At 50.8% G+C, this 22,308-nt stretch overlaps 1 protein-coding gene across 1 annotated transcript in view; it reads right to left on the reverse strand.

Annotated features, from left to right (window-relative positions):
- The window catches only part of Egfr (epidermal growth factor receptor), a 213,004-nt gene that overhangs the window by 190,210 nt on the left and 486 nt on the right, over positions 1–22,308 (reverse strand). The window lies entirely within an intron of this gene.

Consider the following 22,308-nt stretch of genomic DNA (forward strand, 5'->3'; position numbering starts at 1 on the left):
CGTGGCGGTCGGCTAGCGCTTCAGATGTGCCGTGAACACGCATGCGACGGAAAGGAATGTGCGCGTAGCAACAACAGCCTGTCTCTGAAATGTATTATGTCCAGCGAGAAGAGAAAATACGGGCGGGATATGTATGAGTGTAGCATTTCGTCTGTCTTGCCATGACGTTTGCAGGCGCGGTCACACTTGAAGTGGCCGTACCATTTCAGCCATACACCTCTCAGACTGTTTTCGTAAAAAAGAAAAAGAAAAACAAAAATCGAGGGTTCAGCACGGTTTTCCTGGGTGCGGTTTCTCGTCTGACGGAGGCGGCGCGAAAGAGGAAGGGGGGAGGGGGGATAATTAATTGAGTCGCCCCCGGATTTTTCCGCAGTACGACACATGGTAAGGCCACAATCGCCCAAAGAGGATAAAGAAACAAAGGACGGAATGCGGAAGTTCATATAGACTACAAAAAAAAAAAAAAAAAAAAAAAAAAAGTGGTATAGTCCACGCCTCGGCGTCAAACAAAAAAAAATTGATTTAGTAGATGTTCACAAACCACGTCCTTGTTAGCGCTAGTTCATAATTTAAGAGAAAAACCGCAAAGTCAGGTAACTCAATTACGGGCTGCACATATTTGTGATTCGCACTGTACATGCACCAGGACAGTAACAGCTTACGGCGCTAACGATCAACCGATTCTCGTTGCCATGCATGCGAAGCATGACTAAGTCACATTGTGCATCAAGCCTATTAATATATAGTCTGATTTTACGAGTTCCTTCCAGCTTATCAATTTATCATATCGCAGACTGCCTGCAAACACATTTCACTCATCAAAATGAATGCTCACAGCGAGCTTCACGTGATACCCTTGTGCAGGATTTCACAAAACAAATCGATATGAGCGATAACTGACCACCATGCGGGCCATTCGTATCTTACTAAGCTCCGCAATTGCAGACAGCCCCAACAACTAATGCCCAATTTATCTTGTCGGCATTTTTTCTCGTATTTGCTTGTAACTTTATGCCAGCAGTATAGTTAGTCTATCGGCTACTCAGAACCAATCAAGGTCCGTCATGAGGCCCCATAATGATAACCACAGCCGTCAACAAACATTCAATTATAGCTGTCGCCTGGACCAAAATTGCTGACTTTACACGGATACTGAAACATGTTGAGAAGCTCACAGATTCTTAACAACCGCTGAGGCTGTCGAAAGTATATATAAACGAGCATGGTCCGACCCCACCTGCTACATTAGCGCACATTTCTGAGCGACTAGCGAGGAAAACTGTCCCAAATGCCGACACCTGCAAGAGAGACGATCCACGTAAATCCGATACCCGGAAAAATATGCACCGAGCGGCAGAAGGGCAGAAGACCTTTCTTACTAACATCCATACAACTATCCTCCTCTGACGCTATAGACTGGGGGATAATACAGACTAATCAATTTGCCCTGTCGGGGCGGCGCAGCTAGTGGTTAGGGCGCTCGTCTACTGTGCCCAAGGATGCGGAATCGAATCCCGGCCTCGACGGCCACTTTTCGATGGAGGCGAAAAGCAAGGCGCCCGTGTGCACATGCGATGTCGGTGCACGTTAAAGAAACCCCAGGTAGTCTCTCATAGCCCGAGTCGCTTTGGAACGTTAAACCCCACAAACCAAACCAGACTAATCCATTTCCTAACCTTTACGTTTTAAACAAGATAGTCCTACAAAATACCGAACTTACTGTCCTTGCTTCGGAGCAATCCCCAGGCTCTACCTATCGCTCCTGGGAATACCGACAAACCTGGCTTTAAGTTAAATGTCACGCCCGACACACGAGCAGTGGGAGGCGGCCCTGACAATCGACAACCTGGACCAGTGTTTGGACCTGCAAGCCTGGGTCATCCCAGCTAGTCAGTAAGCTATAGCCGCCGCCAGCGGATCCCTGGATATATATAGTGTTTTCTCTATCTCTCTCTCAACCTCCAAGTGAAAAACTACTGTATACACTCCCCTCCCCTTTCACCCAATTCCTGCCTACTACGCTTTTTGTACACCAGGACGCGAATTCCGACCCCGTTTTGTACCGTCCCCTCCGCGGGGAATGTGTAGCGCATGGCGAACGAGCTCATGCTGCCCGCGAGCCAATAATTTCAGATGGCCTATCAGGTATTCCCCGACGCTGATACGCGGCATTATTATTATTATTATTATTATTATCGATATTATTATTTCCTCGTTATCGTTGCGGTATTGACGCTGTTATATCACCGCGGCGTAAAGCTTGGGCGCAGCGCCGTTATTTTGAGCCGCGTAGCAACATTACTCGAGAAACCGTGTTCTGCCGATCGCAAGGCGCGCGACGACCACGTTTGCGCTCGTGTGTAGTCTAGCGCGGCAATTCAGCTTACAGCACCCTGCAGCAGAGAAGTGGCCGACAAGCTCGCAATGTGCTCGCAATAACAAGCGACGCGTGGACCGTTCGTCTTCCTTTGCGGGGACGCATCCTCCTCCGCGACGCGCGTGTACGGGAGAAGGCGCGCACCAACGAGAAATTTCCTGGGAGCGCGGCTGGCAAGCGTCGTCTCCGAAGGGCTGGCCGCTCATCGGCGCAGCGTCGGCTGAATGACACGCGCGCGCTCAGTCCCTCCCCCTCTTCCTCCATCCCCGTCAATTGGAGCCCATCAGCAGCCGCTGGCACGCGCCCCTTGACAAAGACGGCAAACGGGGCTGTCGAGCTGCGCGTTGACAGCGGCACGCCGGACAGCCAATCTGCGGCGGAGGCAGGCGCGCTTTCGTTCCTCTCGGCAGCCGCTCTCTGACCTGCGTTATTCGAGAGGAATAATATACGATCACTCTCATCCGCTCCTATGCGAAACGCATACCACGGAGGGCAGAGATTTGTACGCACGCAACTGATGTCGTAATGGCCGCGAACAATCTCTGTTCACATAGCGACTGCTGTGTGAGCGTCGTAACCAATATCGATCACCTGCAGGCGGGCGGCAACGTTGGCGAGCTCTTATTTGCACAGTATATAACATGACATTTCTTCGTTAAAAAACAAAACGAAAGTAAGGCGGGGGGAACAGGTTCAATGCGATTTCCTCTCAGATAATCCCTCGCCTCTTCACTGTCACTTGTGCGTGGCTCTGAAGTGCTGTTCAAGCATGTGAACCCCCCCCCCCCCCCCCCCCCCCGTTCCCAATGGAATATTACGAATGTGTGTACCGTAGAAATTGCATAAACGTCTCAGCTAAATCTACTACATTCAACTGCGTTATACGCTAAGGATTTCACGGAATCTTCGAGTGAAATTCTATGCGTACGAATTTCGTGCACCCTGTTGAGGGAAACGGCTCACCGGCTCTGCCCCCGCAAGCCAGTGGCCTACGAGTCGTTGGGATAACGACCACGAGACCCGCTTTGAGAATCTGCAGATTTTCGACTGTTGAACGGTTATTACACGATAGTGTATTGGGCTCTAACCAAAAAGGGGGCCGTTGCCACATCCCTGAGTTTAGGACCGTAACCCAGAAATATGTCAAAAAATACGCGATTCAATAAAATTAACTTTGTCGCCATTGGTACAGGACGATTTTACAGTAACATTATTTTTTTTTGAACTTTAATATTTTAAACAAAAATTACACAATCGCGGAAAGAAACGGCGATGTTCAAGACGCCATCTCATCTACTTCTTAAGCCGAAGATTAAGCGTCCTCCTAATTTTTCACTCACTCTATCTACGCATGAAATCCTAGTATGAAGCTCATGGTCAGCGCCCATCAAATGTACTTACATCAAACGCAAAAAAAAAAAAAAAAAGCAAACTGAGGAAACAAGCTGGTTTTTGAAAGTGTATGATGCCACAGATCTGTCTCCAGTGTGCGGGCCCTTTAACATGCCGCGTCACGCGTGCATGCACTTGCTGCTCCCTTCCTTACTAATACCTTAATTTGCGCCTCTGCCACATTTCACAAACGCATTAGCATGTAGTTTTAAGACACGGAATTATGTTAAGCACAAGCACCACCCGGCAAGATATAAAGCCCCGTTTTAAACAAGCCGTACTAACATGTCTGCATGCCCAGGAAGAATAGAGCGTCCGAAAAGGATCCAAGGGTCCCGGTAGGTTCGACTACTATCTCACCTTCTTATCTTAAATGAGCTGCCCTCTTCCAAATCGGTCATGCCATGTGATCTCGTGACGTCACACAACCCCGCCGACCGATCAGTGCCCGGTCATACCACCCGCCAACTGCATCTGTTATAGGCATGCCCTTGATTTTTAGCTCACATGCGGACGGCGACAGCGTCGACACCAGGCCGTTAACGCTACCGCGTCAAAATGAGCGTGAACGAGCAGAGGAGATAGAGAGAGAATAAACTTTAATTGGTTAACAGAATAGCGTGGGTGGTTTCCTAGTCCAGGATACCATTGGCTCCGGGCCCTGGTGAGCAGGCTGCGCTGCTCAGAGAGACTCGTGTGGGCCAGAACTGCCTCCCACTCCGCTTGGCTGAGTGCTCGAGCTCTGTATTTCTCTAATTGCTCTTTGCAGTTCCATATCATGTGAATTATGTCCGAGACTTCACCGTATGCAGTGCATATGTTATTTTTGAATTTGTCGGGCCAGATTTTGTGGTACTTTGCTAGGTTTGGAAATGTCCTAGCCTGTATGTTCCTCCAGAGTACTGCATCCTGTCTGCTGAGGTCATTGTGTAGTTCTGTGTATCGTTCTGCGTAGCAAGCCGTTCTGCAGCAGTAAGACTAGTACGTTTCCAGACTGCAAAACATTCCCTGTCTCCTGGAATACTATGGATGGGTCTCTGCGGGAGCACGAAATGGACGTCTAAAAGTCATCGCTGCGTCGTCCCGCGCCTACACCAGCGGGGTTTCAAATTAGGCGAAGGCGCGCCGCAAAAACAACGCGCGGTCCTTCTCACGGCGGATGGGACGAGGACCGACGAGAGTGGTCGCACGACCCGTGCGTCTCACGGGCAAGCACGCACGCAGTGCGATGGCGGGAGATGCGAGGGGGAAAGAGGAGAGGAAGGCATCCGCAAGGGAACCGTCGTCTCTCCTCCTCCTCCTCCTCCCCTTCTGCGCACGCGGCAGGCATAAAACGCACGCTCCTCGGGAGGGGGGGACACACAGCGAAGCTCGCGGAATGGGGCGCATCGGCGAAATGCCAAGAAATAAAACGGAGCCTTTAACCGCCGAGAGAAAGATGAGGGGGAAGAGGAGCAAGGAGCAGCAGCAGGGGCAAAGGAAGAGGCGGACGTCTTTTTTCCCACGAAGCCGCCGTCTGGCGTGGTGGTTCGAGACGAGAAGGAGGAGGTACTCCGTCTTTCTTGCCCTGCCTGCGCCTCACGGCTACATCCTCCCCTCCATCTCGGAGGAACAGAGTTTTCTTTAAATCGAACGGAGAAGGGGGCCAAGAAGCGTGCGTGAAATATGCCCAGCTTTAGTGCACGGTGGTGAATCCCCTCCCTCCACCCTCACGGGTCTTCCTACCGGAGCAGCGGCGTCTTGACTGCCCCCGCTCCCGGGCGGCTTCCCCGTGCCCTCGGGGATGCCCTCGAGCGCCCGGAGAAGACTGATGCCGGTCGGCGGGCCTTGCACCGACCGTCGTGATCCCCCCTCCTGTCGCGTTCGTACCCCCCCCCCCCCCCCCCCCCCCCCCGGGAAGGCGCCGAGACCCCGAGGTGAGGGACCAAGGAGCCCTGCTGAGAGGAGGGAAGGCATCGAGCGGAACCAAAGCCCTGCTTCGAAGTAGCGAGCCCCTGCGGTGCGGTGCGCGCGCCATGTGCGGGTCAAGAGCGGTCGGCCCGCGACCGGGAGGAGCGACTTGAGGCTGCGCGAGAAACACCCGGACTTTCTTTGCACTGCGCCGTCACCCAGGGAAGGGACTGCCGACCGGGCAGACGCTGTTAAATAAACTTCCATCATCACCCCTTTCATAGCAGAAGCGCGTGCCGTCAGGCTCCCAGAGGTTGCCCACATCAAAGAGCCAAGCGGTCGATCCGTCGAATAAGAGCCCGGAAATCGAAACGGGAACACGTGCTGCCAAAGTTCAGCCATTTCACCAACCGTATTGAAAAAGAAAAAAAAAAAAAAAAAAACAGGTAAAATCGAATAAATTCCTTTATTTCCCCCCTCAGGCAGGCACCAAATGTTGAAGGCGCTCAACAGCAATAGGGCCCACCATAAAATGTCTTAAGAAACAAACAAAACAAGATATGACGGAGTATTGACGATAGAAACCATGGGAACCATGTTAAGGTTGCCGCACGGAACAGGGAGCCTGCGGCAAGTCCTAGAGGTACCGCTACCCGTACGGAAGAAGAAGAAGAAGAAGAAGAAGAAAAGGAAGACGACAGTAACAAGCGTTAAGAAGAGGCATACTTATAAGCCCAAAGAGGAAGAACAGAGAGAGGGCGAGGTGAATGCTGCGGCGTTTCGGCCTCAACCCCATTGCCTAATGGGCAAGGCGCGGAGTGAAGATGTACCAGCAGCGGACAGAGAACTTCCTGCTGCACGCCGGGTCACGGTTTGAGCTGGCCCCGACACGCCGCTTTATATACATACACGCACACGCTGGCGCACCTCTTCGCATCCTTCCGCGCACGACGCCGCGTGGATGGCGCGACAACGCTCGCAAAACGCGCGCACCCTGTCAAGGGACCCTGAGGCCTTCTACTCGCGGATCGGGCACGAGCGTTTCTTTCTTCCTTCTCTCTCTCTCTTCTTCGCATGAATTTCGCGTATTCCTTCCGAATGGTGCCACTGAAGCAGGCGCCCTATTCGTCATCACTGCACGTTTAACGAAACGCTCTGCCGCACCTCTCATTAGCAAGCAAACGTTGGAGCAGCAGATGGAGACTCCAAACACCAGTGGCTCTGGCCGACGCTGTGAAGATGCCAATGAGGGCGCCGGGGTGGTGCTGGTCAGCCGTATCTCCCACTACTCCAAGGCCGCATTTGGCGGCTTTAGGTGCTGAGGTTTGCGCGTGCATGCCCGTGTAACTAGAAAGAAAGGGGAGGGTGACGCCGCATCATAGATATGCATCCGATTCAGCGCAGTGTGAGGCATCCGGCGAATGAAGGTGCTTTTGAGGAGGGGGTCTAGTAGATGCGTCGATTGACGCATGTACACTCTTTTCATCAGCTAGAAGGCCGAACAATATACGAGAACGTATAAAGCTGGCCTCTGGATTTATGTTTTAGGAAAGTACGGTGGCCGTCACGCTGGAAAAAAAAAAAAAAAAAAGAAATTCCACTGGCCAACGCTTCACATTGATGACCGCACAAACGAGAGCACACTTAACGAAACGTGTCCACCCTGACGGATGATGATTATCTTGCACAAAAATGGATACTGCATTTGCGATATATTCATGGTGAAGCATCAAAAATACAATCTACCAATCAGAAATTACAAAGCTGGTTGCGTATTCATAGTTCTGACGCTAAAAAGCTTATCTTTCCAGCCGTGGTCATATGCCTGAAAATATCTGGTGTAGGAAAGAAACGTTTGAATAATAATAATAATAATAACGTGCCCGGAGAAAAAAAAAATTGCCTGAAGAAGCGACCTCGAGGAAAAGAGGCCCGCAAGAGAAAGTTCACCTAAAGAACTGATTCTTCTAAAACCAGCTAGACAAAAAAAAAAAAAAAAAAAAAAATCACTCTAATACGGTTTGTCTTTTAACTTTGAGAATAGATGCAAGCAGGGAATGCTCCGTAGTGTCAGGTCACACCACGGTCATACCAGTGCACATGCCATTAAAAAAAAAAAGAAAAAAAAAAAAAACAGGCGCCAAGATGAACTTCCATCGGTGACGACGTCTAAACGTACCTCTTCGCTACTTTTCTTTATTTTGTGTGCGTGTGCGTGCGTGCGTGTGTGTGTGTGTGTGTGTGTGTGTGTGTGTGTGTGTGTGTGTGTGTGTGTGTGTGTGTGTGTGTGTGTGTGTGTGTGTGTGTGTGTGTGTGTGTGTGTGTGTGTGTGTGTGTGTGTGTGTGTGTGTGTGTGTGTGTGTGTGTGTGCGTCCAAGCAGCATACGACGACGGATTTTGTGTGCGTGTGTGTATTGCACACTGTGGGATTCGGGCTTGCTGCGGCTGCCCTTTGCGCGGCCGCCTCCCGCTTCCCAGTTGTTCTCCCCGTTCCCTTTCTCCCGCCTGAGGCGGCGGAGAGGGGCTCGAACGACTTGTCACTGTCGTTCGGGCCACAGCTCCGCCCTGGCGTTCCAGTGGTGGTTCTCATTGGCGCCTTTTGGCGGGAACACGGCACCGCTTCGACAGCCGCGCTCGCGCGACTGTCCGAGCGGAGCTCAGGGAGAGACCCCTCCGAGACATCGCAAGGTGCGTACGCAACTGTTCTTGTCTGCCGGCCTTTGTCCGCGCAGACCAGTGTGTACTCGAGTTCGTCTGCTCCGGGTCGTACCTTAGAGCGAAGCTCGAGCCTGTCGATCGTGATCCAACGATCCGCGACAGGCGTACCTTGCGGTGGTTGCCCAATCTCTCTCAAAGGAACCCTTTGGTTACTGCGAGAGAGAGATCACAGCACGCCCTTGCGTGCTTGCGGCGCGCACTCCGTGTCACTTCGTGCGCGCAGGGGAGCCTAGCTCCTCGCGCGCTCCCTTGACACGGTGACTGCGTATGTGTGTGTATGTGCGTTTTGTATATATGTGTATGTGTGTGCGTACGTGCGTGTGTGCGTTTGTAAATATGTGTATGTATGTGTGTGTGTGTGTGTGTGTGTGTGTGTGTGTGTGTGTGTGTGTGTGCGTGCGTGTGTGTGTGTGTGTGTGTGTGTGTGTGTGTGTGTGTGTGTGTGTGTGTGTGTGTGTGTGTGTGTGTGTGTGTGTGTGTGTGCCGCTGGAGGATGGCGTTTCAATAAACGTCTCCTTTGTGAACTTGGAGGTCTGTGTCCTTGCAGCGCAGTGCTCTCCTTCCTTTGGAGGTTGAGTGCGCGCTGCAGTGTTTCAGTGTGCGCGTGGTGACGGCTGATTGGGGCTTCGGCTCGCGCGACGCTCGAACCCGCGGTGGTTGGTGGCCTATGACCACGTAGAAACCACAACTGGCGCCCAACGTGAATTGTCCCTGGCTCCATGAGTCGTTGGACAGCACATCGGCCGAGCCGGTCGCCTTGACGATCAAGCTCATGCGCCATGCCTGCCGCCCCCTGCGCGGCACTCGGCAAAGGCACTGAAACACGCTACATGGTTCTTCGGACCACCCTGCGGTGCGACCGTTGACCATATGCCTCCGCTGTTTCAGCTTTACGCCGTTGCGGAAGCAATGTGCGCGACGCCGCCGCTGCCGGCATCTTCGCACAACAGCACCCGTACCCCACTTGCAGACATTTCTGTTCGGGGAACGGCGAGGCGTCGGCCGGGCTCCCTCTGGAAACCGGACCGACAGCGCGCTCAGTTGGCTGATGCGGCTCCTTGAACTTGCGAGCCGGCTGGCGCGCCATTCTCTCTTGGTACAGCATTTCGACTTTTCGGTGCAGTATCTACAGGGGAGAACGAACGTGGTAGCTGACGCGCTATCCCGTGCCCCACTCGCCCGCGGCGGCGTCTTTACGGACGGCGGGCGAAGGGGGCGAAACAGCGGACGAGCCGCAGATCGGCACGGAGGGGACGCCCGCAGACGGGTTCCCCATTCCGCTATCCGGGTAAGCAGCGCTTCGCAAAGCAGGCGAGGGTGAAAGCTCTTTGTGAGCACATCTGAGACCCCTCCCAACATCCCATCTCCCCTTCCCCCGGACACCAAGAGTGCCGCCGCGAATTAAGGCCGGCATAACCCGTGTCCGGTATCCCCCCCCAAGAATAACCCAAAGACCCCATCCCCCATCCATCCATGCCAGCGGAAGTTTTGCTGCGAACCTGCGGGGGGACGAAACCAGGCTCTCCTTTGAGATGACTGGGATCGTTTTTAGCCACGAAGAGCTACGACGGTCCAGCAGAATGACCCGTTTTGTCGCGATGTCAGCGACGGTCTCTGGGAGACGAAGCGCCGTTACGCTGCTTGTATTGCAGCGGGCGCAGCGCCGTTACGCTACTTGTATTGAGCGGGCGCAGGGGGGCACGAGCCAGCGTGTGTCGCGGCGTGCCCCGGGGATTCATATTTGCTGGGCCATGACGGGCTCGCGCTGAAATCATAGCCACGGATGATGAGTCCATGAACCACTTGAAGTGGCTATTCCCCAATGTCTGAGCGGCGCTCTGTTGCGTTCTCTCACGACAAACCATTGGCTGGTCATCTGAGTGGCTCCAAGGTTTCAAGAAACTGAGTCAATCGGTGACTGCAGCCCGGCATGAAGCGCGACATTTTCCGCTGTTGCCGTTCCTGCCATGTCTGTCAAATGGAGAAGTCGAGGGGTGGCAAGCCACCGGGCATGACGAAACCAACTGACAGTGTGCGTCCGTGGCAGATGGCCACCTGCGATTTCATGGGGCATTTCCCCAGTAACAAGCAGGGGCTCATTGCTGGAGAATCCCCCTATGGGGAAAGCCAGCCGTGCCTACATCGCAGACCTGAAGGCCCATGCGTAACGGTCTGACGAGCTTGCGCTGGTGCCCATTGTCACCACAGGCAAGTGCCAAGGCACAACCGATGCGGTGGAACGCAGCCGTGCCCCGCACCGGTACAAGGTGAGGCGACGTTCACCTGTGTGATTGATGTCGGACGACGGGCCTTTTCCGCAACCGAAGGCATACCGCCTCACCGAGCGAGCTTGCTCGTTTAACCCTACCCGGAAGCAAGGTTGGTCTCCCCCTTTTCTGACTCGCTCAGTTCCAGCCTGTGTGCTTTATTATTTATTTTTTTTGTTTTGTTTTGTGTGCCTCTGTTCCCATTTTTCGCTTTCTTCTGTTTCCATTCTTGCTTCTTAACTTGTAAATATTGTACAGTGAGTGCCTTCTTTTGTACAGCGCGTCATCTCTCTTCTTTTTTTGAAATTGCGAGGGTTGCTCATTAGGCAGCTCCGACGCGTGGCCTTTCCGGTGTGTGTGGAAAGGAAGTTGGGGCCGTTTGGGGACGGGGAGCATGGACGATGCCCCTTTCACCCAAGGCCGCCGCGGTTGCGAAGGTGCTCGGGACAGGTTCGCCGCGGAAAGTCGGCATCACCCTTTGGTGTGTGAGTGGCTGTGCGTGTGCGTGCCTGGGCGTGGAGGCGACGACGTCGCGCCATGTGTGTTTGCCGGCTTGTGCGGAGCGCGGTGGAAAGGAAGCCCCGCGCGGTCTTCCCATGTGCGCCTTGGATCGCCACGGAGTCACGGACTTTCCACACCCGGGGCCCCTTCGGCGTGTTCGCTGTCCCTGCACCTAACCTGTACAACCACCGACCGAGATCGTTTGCAGCCAGGGATGAACGCTGGCCACCCAGAAGTCAACGAGCGGTGAGTCACCCCAGGCTCCCTGAGCTGCACCGACGAACTTTGGAACTTATGTACATAGTTGTGTTTGTACATAGTTGTGTTCTGTACATGATTGTGTTCTGTACATAGTCGTTGCTTAGCCTCCGCAACTTTGTACATTATTCTTCAGGTCATCTTGTTCATTTTTTTTTGTGCGCCTTGCTAATGTTTGTCTTTCTTGAGTGTGTCTTTTCGAGATCGTTCTTGCTGGAACTGAAGTGTAGTTGACTTGTTGCGTGAGAATAGCATTCTTTTCCTCATGCTGGGGACCTGCCGCGTGCTTTCACTGATGGGTAGGAGGGCAATTAAGGAGAGGAGGATGTGGGATTCGGGCTTGCTGCGGCTGCCCTTTGCGCGGCCGCCTCCCGCTTCCCAGTTGTTCTCCCCGTTCCCTTTCTCCCGCCTGAGGCGGCGGAGAGGGGCTCGAACGACTTGTCACTGTCGTTCGGGCCACAGCTCCGCCCTGGCGTTCCAGTGGTGGTTCTCATTGGCGCCTTTTGGCGGGAACACGGCACCGCTTCGACAGCCGCGCTCGCGCGACTGTCCGAGCGGAGCTCAGGGAGAGACCCCTCCGAGACATCGCAAGGTGCGTACGCAACTGTTCTTGTCTGCCGGCCTTTGTCCGCGCAGACCAGTGTGTACTCGAGTTCGTCTGCTCCGGGTCGTACCTTAGAGCGAAGCTCCAACGATCCGCGACAGGCGTACCTTGCGGTGGTTGCCCAATCTCTCTCAAAGGAACCCTTTGGTTACTGCGAGAGAGAGATCACAGCACGCCCTTGCGTGCTTGCGGCGCGCACTCCGTGTCACTTCGTGCGCGCAGGGGAGCCTAGCTCCTCGCGCGCTCCCTTGACACGGTGACTGCGTATGTGTGTGTATGTGCGTTTTGTATATATGTGTATGTGTGTGCGTACGTGCGTATGTGCGTTTGTAAATATGTGTATGTGTGTGCGTGTGTGTGTGTGTGTGTGTGTGTGTGTGTGTGTGTGTGTGTGTGTGTGTGTGTGTGTGTGTGTGTGTGTGTGTGTGTGTGTGTGTGTGTGTGTGTGTGTGTGCCGCTGGAGGATGGCGTTTCAATAAACGTCTCCTTTGTGAACTTGGAGGTCTGTGTCCTTGCAGCGCAGTGCTCTCCTTCCTTTGGAGGTTGAGTGCGCGCTGCAGTGTTTCAGTGTGCGCGTGGTGACGGCTGATCGGGGCTTCGGCTCGCGCGACGCTCGAACCCGCGGTGGTTGGTGGCCTATGACCACGTAGAAACCACAACACGTACACGCAAACACACATACACACACGCACACAAAATCCGTCGTCATATGCTGCTTGGACGCGGCGACCACATCACTGTTCACTCCTGGACTTGATTACATCAGCTAACCTTTTTACTTTCATTTGACCATAGCCTTCATTCATCATAACATATCCTTTTATGCCCCAAATAATAACAACGCAAAAAAAGCGCTGCTGTGCTTACAGCTACTACACATTCAACCCCGTTAACTAATATCATTCATTCGATCATATGCTATGGGACATTTGCTTGCACCAATTAGGGAACATTTTTTCCTACTTTGCAAAGTAGGGCGGAACGTGTCTTGTTTTTTCGGGACCCGGAAACGTTATATAGCAGAACCTACCTAGGCCATTCGAGGAGTTTTCTCATGTTCGCACTTGAGAAGAACAAGTTTTGTGAAAAAGGAATATTCGTGGGTTTTAGAAGAATTGTGAGAAGCGATTTTCTCTCGTTCCTTTCTTATGTCTTGTTTTTCCAAAGTGTTGCAGAGAGAGTGACAAGTAACAGAGATTTCTGTGTTGAAATAATGTTGCGACGAGGTAAAATAAATTTCGCAGACAACATTTCGAGTATCTATCCCAAGCAGCCCCGTACCCGACATTTTTTTTTTCTTTCTCTTTTTCCACTGCTCGTGCAGGTGATGATGCACATAGAACACTGAAGTGAAATTCTTGGTTTGCGCTTAATTGTCATATGTAGCACACACGGGGTCAAAATTATCTCAGAAAACTTAACTTCTTAATAACTCGTGCCAAAGGCCCGTTAGAAGGCCGTTTATGGCCAGCAATAAGCATGAACACGCAGTAAACAAATTATTCACGTGGTGTGCCATTTTCTTAATTTTATTGCAGCGCCCCATTCTTGATCTTGTTGCTGCTTTACGTATCTGCTCAGAGTGTTGGCGGCAAGTTGGCAACTGTTAGCCCATGTCGCTTTGGGAAGTTGAACCCCTTAGGTACCGCAGCACCATACAATACAAGACGTATGTTAAAGCAGGCACCCCCCCTGCACTAAAATCCCAAGCACATAAAGCAGTTATTTTGCCAAAACTCGAGTATGCTTCAGTGGTATGTGATCATTTGTACGTAAAAGACAAACAAGAGCTGGAAATGGTTCGAAGACGTGCAGTTCGTTTTATATTTAATGTATATAGAGCTACAGATCCTATTTCGAAGGTACTATTGGATAACAACATCCCAACACTGGAAACAAGAATGAAAATTGCTCGACATAAATTTTTATTTGCAATGCACAAAAAGTACTTGAACATTAACTCAAACAATTATGTCAAGCCATTTTACATCGCGCTCATCAAGACATAGACACGTTCATAATTTGCTCCCTTATACCATGCGCACAAATCTGTTCAAATATTCATTCTATCCACGAACAATTATAGAGTGGAATAACCTGCCTCCAACTGTTTTTTCTTCGGAAAGTTTTGAGTGTGCTGTTGCAACTTGTAAGTGCATTGCAATTTTGATGTCTTAACGTTTCTGATGCTATTCTTGTTTACATGTTCTACTGATGTATATTTTGTGATCTAGTAAGCATTCTTTTACTGGTCTGGTTAAGCTGTGATCTTTTTGTGTGTTTGTGTGCTTCTGTTAAATCAAGTGCGCGCGTTTCGAGCATGTCTTTTGAAGCGCTGACCTGTATTATATATGTACCTTCCCACCTGTTTGGTCTTTCGAAACTGCAGCATATTCCAAATAAATAAATAAATAAATAAATAAATAAATAAATAAATAAATAAATAAATAAATAAATAAATAAATAAATAAATATCATACCGGATAAAAATAACTACTGGGTTTGGACCTCTTCAGCGGCAGATTCACATATATGTAAATGAATGCTAGGCGGGTGTTGGGGTACATTTCATACAGCGTTTCTGTGTGTTCAAGGCCTTTTAATCTCTATTGTATTAAGCTTCCACGCACCATAAACCATGCATACTGAAATGCATCATGAACAGGACACGTACGTATACATTCACTGCAGATTACTGAGAATCCCCATCGCTTCTTAATTAGAAATTCGGCGGCCTGTCTTAATAAGAAACGCATCGAGAACTCGAGTCATCCGACCTTAGATATACATAACGACTGCGGAGGTCAAGGCAGCTGTAGGTGCGCATCGACTTATCGGACTTTTTTTTTTTTTTCTTTTTTTTCTTGTTCTTTTTTAGGAGCCTGACACACGGCATATATTGAATAGCCGCCTAAGCACTCAGGATGACAGAAACAAGCGAGTATGCACGCCGCGTTGGTATGTTGCAAGTGACGCCTATACAAGGGATACGAATGACGAGGCCTGAAATCGTATGAAACAGTGCACAATGTTTCCCGTTGCACGGAACGGCCGACACATTTTTTACTGCACGCGTCATACACATATCGCGACGGCAAAACCCCAACACGGAATAACCTCCCAAAATATTTTCGGATGCACTTTCTTGCATTGGGTGTTTCTAAACAGATCAAGGATATGGGAGGGGATCTCGCACGGAGATTTGACAAGCGCGAAGTCTGCTTCAAATTACGACGCCTCCCTTAATTCACTTTGGTAAGCCCAAGAAACTCACTTGTCATATACGCGATTATGCGAGCGGTGCTCAAAAAGCACTGCTTCCCGCATGCTACTTACACCGAAAAGAAAGTACTGAAGAGCTTCATTTTTTTTTTGTCTTTTTTTTGTCTGGAGCATCATGGCACTTTTCTATCCCTATAAGCGGTGACGGACTCCGCCAACATGCATGCGCCCTCAGGTCTATTACACATGCGTACAGCTGTACTCTATCAGCCAGGTACAAGGCTGTTTCCTCAAGATAAAGAAACAATGAATATCGCACGATAGAGAGGTCGCCAGATGCATGCGATGCGTCATTCGTAAGCTCGTATACGTCAACAGCCGCCATTCTGGCACACGTGCTTCCTAAAAAAAAAAAAGTTTTTTATTTATTTATTTATTTATTTATCGCGGCGGTTGGCGCGGCTTCGAGAAATAAGCACAGAAAGCGCGCCGCCGGCAGTCGCGGGTCCGGTGTCGGAGGAAACAATGGGTCCCCGTCAGCCTTCAAAACGGCGGTGACATGTGGGACGACGCTGCGCGCATTCCTCGTCACCTATAGTTGCGCGTCCGAGTGAACACCGAACTACGCGATTCCGGTGTGAAAGGCGGAGGAGGAGGACACCCGTACCGTCCTAAAGCCCCGTCCGTGAGAGCGGCGGTGTACACGCACTAGAATGCGCGCGTGTGTGCACCGAGACGGACAAGGTGGTCCAATGCGACGTTGCAGCGTCACTCCATGCACGCACGACCGAGGCGAGGTGCCGGGTGGGGGTGAGCAAGCATGCAGATGTGCACGGTACGCACTGCAGTGTATACATGGGACCGCAGCAACCACGCGCTCCGTGTCGTCAAAAGAGCCGATATACCTTCAAAATCAGCTGCAGTGAAATTCTTTTTCGGCGATCGTCAGTTCACAAGCTGAGATGAGCGCCCGTTACGCACTAGTTGCACACACCGCAGAAGAAAAAGGAAGCGACGTCGTCATGCAAATATATATGCGTCGCCATATGCGGTACGGCTCGTCCAAGGAACCCCAGTTAGTCTAGATTAGTACAGATCCCTCGACTATACGGCGTCATTCATACCAGGACATTCGACCACACATCACACAAATAAAGAGAGAAAGGGTACGCTGCACGCTATTACTGTTGTTGCTGCCTCAGGGGAAATGGCACATGCCCACGGTGGATAAAGGAAAACGAAACTATAGCACACCGCCATTGCCAGCGAACCGATTGGTCGGCAAAATGCTCGGATATAAGAGACATTTCGGCAGATTACGGATAACATGGCGGGAAAATAAAACAGGTGACACAATTAAGCTCCGATTGCTGGGCGCCGCCACTGCAGAAGATAATATGCAACAGAAAAGCCCCCATTTTCTGTCCAGACTTTCTTTTTCCACTACTTCGTCTAGTTGCTTTTCGTCTTCCCTAGCTTGCTCTTCTCCCGAACTCGCCTGGATTGTATGCTATCGAAGTGCGCTTAAAACTGCGAACACGAAAATGCGGCAACGTTCTATAATACTGTAATCCATTACTGCGCACGCAAAAATGAATCTGTGATAACCTGCTCTACGGTCAGCAGTACAGGTCGGACTAAAAGGTTAACCATACGAGCCTTCACCGACGGCTCCTTGAATGTAGTGTTCCTGCTACTATGGTCCCTGCTGCTACTACTCGAATGGACGCCACAAAAGGCGCCACCACTCTCCCGCCAGAAGACAACAGCCGCTGGCAGGCACTGTGCAGATCGAGAAAATACACACGCTGCGGTGACAAGGGCCGGCTCTTCTTCACTGCGGTCCAGGGGAGGGGACTATGCAAGTCAGCAGGAGCAAGAAAAAAAAAAAAAGGGGGGGGGGGGGGCGTATACGGCAGGGAGGTCGGAGAACTAAAGGAGGAAGTAAAAACAGCCGTGCGCCCCTAAAAGCCTTTTGTGCGCAAATCCCCAACAAAGCCGAACCTCATCGAAGCGCATGGCGGTGCAGGACGAAGGGTGCTCGAGTTCCCCCTCCCCGCGATTAGGCGCGGGCGACGCCAGGGACCACACGGACAGCGGCGCCAATTTTAGACGTCCCTTCACCGCGCGCAGAGCGTACGCCATATGCAGACGAGCCAAGCCACGCCGGTACGCCTCTCCCGTACTACCCGTACCTTCTCGTTGCTTAGATGCGATGCATGGCGCAACGAGCGAATGGCCCATGCGCGTTCCAAGCGACGTCCCTCAACGCAATGCTCCATCTGTCCGCCCAGCGAGGTGCCTGCGCAGTGTCCAAAAAGGACGCCCCGCGGATAACACCCGAAGTGCCCCGAAAAGAAACGACGTTCGACAGCGACGAGATAGCCGCCCTGCAGTTCCTTTCGCTGTGGGTATACTAGTTCACTATAGCAGTGGGGACTGTGCGATACGGACAAAGTATAACCGACAGCAGAGCAGCAGGAACCCGGGAGACAAAAGAAAGAAGCGAGGATGCGCCGGCCACGGGGGCGGCGGCGTGCACCGGTTTGCCTCGCACAATCCGCGCGGCTGAGAGGACTCCGCACTTTCGCGTGCAAGCGCTTTCTGTCGTCTCGGTAACTTCTTTATTTTTGTTTGTTTGTTTTTGTCCTCCACGAGAAGGGAAATGCCCCCAAGGAACAAGAGGACTGTGCTCTAGCTTCGGCAAAAAAAAAAAAAAAAAAAAAAAAGATGTCCCCGGAGAGGGGAGGCCATTGTTTCATATCTGGCGGAGAACACCGCCAGAAGCGAAAAACGAAGCCAAATCCCCCTCTCCTAGCCCAAGCTAAGGGACAGCCAGGAAGATTGCCCTGCGGGGTCATGTGGCCACCATGGACAAAAGAAGAAAGAATGAGGAAGAGAGTGGAGGAGAGAGAGAGAGAGAGAGGGGGGGGGGGGGTTGGTGTTGAGGACACAAGCGTAATCCCCCCCTTGTGTGATGGCTTTCGTCGTCCCCTCGGTCAAGCCGTCCAAGAGCCAGCGTTCGCAGCTTCTTCGTTCTGCTTTTCGCACGCTCCGTTCTCCCTGTATGTTACACTGAACAAAGCAAGATTTTCTGGAGTGGAACAGCAGATTCCGCGAAAGGCGCGTTGACGGCAGGCGGTTGCAAGTTCCGACAAGATTGCTATATACAGTCGAACCCGGACACTGCATACCCCGAGACCACGTATCGGACAAACGTTGGCTTTGCTTTCGATTTCCGAGCTAAAAAAAGAGTACGTTTTCACAGCAAAGGGAGGCTCCGCTGGAGAAAAATCAAGCATGCGTATCCTTTCCGCCCTCTTTCCGGAAGACCCGAAATTAGTAACAGCATTCTGGCGCTCCTCGATAACTGAAGGGGGCGCCTCAAGCTCTCTAATCACACAGCCCCTGAAACTACCTAATCAGTTCACTGAGTCAAGATAGTGTCTTAGGGTTGGCTGTAGAGGTGCGCCGCACACTTTACACATTAGCTGCATAGTTATCGCGTCTATCTTTGGTTTAACGATGCAGTGGCTTAAAACACGTTTGCGATGGCTTTACAGTAAGTCTGAAGTTATTATGTACATGTATCAGAGTGCTAAAGAACCTAATCAAGCTTGGTTACAAAAGCTGACCGCAAATGAGACACCTGAAGCGGGTTGTAGTCATTCGACGGTTGAGCTACCAAGTATCAAAACGACCAAGCAGCTGAACAGCTGTCGATAATTTAACAGAGAACGCGAGCTCTGGAAACGTATTTAACTTAAACAAAAAAAAAAAAAAAAAAGGCGGGGGGCAACAGAGAGAGAGAGAGAGAATAAAGATAACCTTTACAAGCACCATCTTTGTCTCAATTAGGGACGCAACGTCAGATGAATCACTCTTAACGAAAGCGAACTCACAGAGGGACTGTCAGCAGCAAATTCCGAGACGATTGCTCGTATCAAATATCACAAAATTAGGCGCACGCACGATAATTTATCGTAGGACCATCCATCACGCACCTGTCAAGCAGGCAGCGAGGATAAAGGGTGAACTTATGCTTACCTCACCATCGAATGCATAGCTTCCCCCCCCCCCCCTCTCTCTCCCCTTCCGCTGTTCTGCCAATAGTGCTGCGGACTTCCACATCCATAATATAAAAGGAAAAGAACAAAATAGTGTCTTGCATCGATATGGTAGCCGTCGGGCCGCATCAGCAAGAGAAACAAACCCACGCAGGGGCAACTCGCGCAGGAGAATCGGGCTGCAGAAGTAGTGGGTAAGGAGGGGGGACTGATGCGTAGCGCGTAAAAGGCGAGCCCTAGACAGGAAAGAAATACCACACAAGAACAAGCAAGAAGGCGAGCTTGAGACGACAGGTCGGCGCGGCGCACGAAGAAAAGCAACAGTGGCAAAAGCCGGTTTCATTGAAGACCGCGCTCGCCGCTCCGCGCCGAAGAAGAAGCGTACGCCTCGCTCCGGTGTAGCCCCCTCCCCTTTTATTTATTCCTTTTTTTTTCTTCACATCCCAGCGCCACACAACCTGACTGCCGACAGGAGAGCGAACCAGGAGCGAACACAGCAAGCGTTTTTCCACGCGCGGACACCGGCTTTGCTTCTGCATTAACCTCTACCTCTCCCTCAAGTCTCCTTTCCTCTTCCTCCCCGCGCTCTCAGAAGCGACGGAGAAACCGCCAGCGATAAATAACCTCGCAAAATGGAGAACGGCAAGAAGGAAGGGGGGGACACCTCAGGAAACAGGGCCGGCCGTCGGCGGCCCTTGAGCGACAAAAAGAAAAACGGCACATCGCAATGGCCATTGCGACGAGAGAGGTGATCTTTCAGCGCCGGATTCGATGGCATCGAGCGTGTGTTATACACGACGAGACATTGCCCGAAAGAACGAGTGACCAATCGAAAGGGAAGAAAATGTAACACTTGCCACCGATAGACGCGAATCTCGCCATCTTCACGGATTCTGTGGTCCACTCGTCAACTGCGGGAGCTGGTCATTTTCGAATAGCAGTGGTACTGCTGGTCTGCTTCAGCTTTTTTCTCCACCTTCCTTCTTTCTTTTCGTCTGAGAGCGAGGACTTGGAGCACACAATGACAAATGAAAGCTAACAAATGCTTGAACACGACCGAACGGGGACGTTAAAACGACCGAACGTCACTGATGACAACCACTAGTTTGCAAAAACGCATTTAATTTAACAGCGTCCACAAATAAATAAGCTACGGTACAGACCTCAAGTAACAATTTGTCGATCCCTCCCCCTTTTCCATAGCCGGCTAACTAGAGTTGCTAACTTGAAGTCGTGTCACCATTATATGTTCACATGACCGCATACATGAACTACTGCTTATAAAATTCTCCCATCGTATAACAAACGAGCAGCGCCCACTAGGAGGCCCGCATTCTCTGCGGTAACACATATGTCAAAAGTATGAATTTCAACTAAGTCAGCTGGCTCTCAACAAACTGACCAGCGGACATGTCGACGAAGAGGTTGGACAAATGGATCGGCTTGTAATGCGATTGTTACGTAACAGACGCCAGATCTTTGTGGGAACCTTGAGCGTATCGGGAAAGTCAAGCCGCCAGACGCCCTTCCTACACATACAGAAAATGTCAGCACCTTTTCTGTTGCAGCGGCACGGACTGTCAAGCATCTAGAGCTGTGAGGTCGTGTCTGTCCCAAGCTTGCGGCCCACACCAGTAGAAATAAATGTTTGTGTTTGATCTCTCTTTCTCTCATCACTCTATGCGAATGATGACTAGTATATGTGGTTATATTTATAGGAGTATAAACCATAAACCTTGAGTACATGTTTTCTTCATCTTAGTGAGGCTAAAGACATCACCAGCACGTGGTAATCACCTTCACCAGCTAAAGAATTTATGGCTGAAATTTTATAGCTCATCTGCTTCGATCAACACTCGGGCATCATACCAAAGTTCCGTTATAGGTCAAGTGAGGCATGCATAAAACTCCAATGTAATCATTGCTTCTTCACTCGTTGTGATTCCGGCTTTTACATTGTACTGAATCAAAGCGGGGAGAAGTCGCGATTTATCGCAGTCCTATTTTTTTATTACTAATATGACCTGTACGGAACTCCGTGTATAGTAATGCCTTACGCATCATTACAAATAACGAAATACGCAACAAAAATTAGGTGTTTATGTTCCTTCTTTTTTTATACATATTATGCTGCACCACGCATGTCCTTGAAAGACGGCCAGTAGGTGCTTTTAACACAACCTTTAGTGCCTACGAGTTTTCCTTCTGAAGGATTTCGCTGACGAACGAGAAAAGGTACCAGAGCAAGGTGCTACGCAAGAAGGTACAGCAGCAGGACGGCTCTGTTGGGAACATAAGTCAATCACCGCTGACTGACAGGTACAATAAAGATTTTAAAGCCGCGAGGAGTCAAACGCGATCCGCAGGAATGTTCATGTTTGGCATGGTCAGGTTTCGAATCCTATAGCTATTCATTGATGAGCGTTGTGTAGTCGAAGCAAATGTTCGGTGTTCTCCGGAGGCAGGTTAAAAACTGAGCCTCTACAATGCAGTAGTCTGAACGATATCATTTGAGTACATCTGGGGGATTGCAAAGTTTCTGGACCGATGACATATGAGGCGTTGTTGGAGACGGTGATCATGGTGATCCAGGACTACTGATACACCCAGCTGTGCTATAATAAGAAACATAGGGCACATGAAAAAGGATGCTACAGTGGTGGTGAGTAATAAATGATCAGCCTTGTAGCAGCCCAGAGACCCGTACTGTTCTGGAGAATCTAGGCAAAAGGCACAAGTATTACAGGATAAATTGCAAAATAATACCAGTTAGAAATACACGGCCGCATTTCGCAAGGTAGGTTCGCTAAGTTCATTTGTAAAAATCACTTAATCTACCACACCTTTGAAACACTCAAATTGTGATTTTAAGTCGCTCCGTCTCTCTCCGGTTTGAAGATCTTGCGGTTTGAAGACCGCATGTTATTTAAAAAAAGGTTCGCCTACGAACCACCCAGCATTTCGTCGAATGTTGAGGCAGAAAAGTTGATATGTTTTAACGAACGGTGCGGT

Source organism: Amblyomma maculatum, chromosome 2 (assembly GCF_055883805.1).
Source record: "Amblyomma maculatum isolate TAMU_Amacu chromosome 2, ASM5588380v1, whole genome shotgun sequence".
NCBI lineage: Eukaryota > Metazoa > Arthropoda > Arachnida > Ixodida > Ixodidae > Amblyomma > Amblyomma maculatum.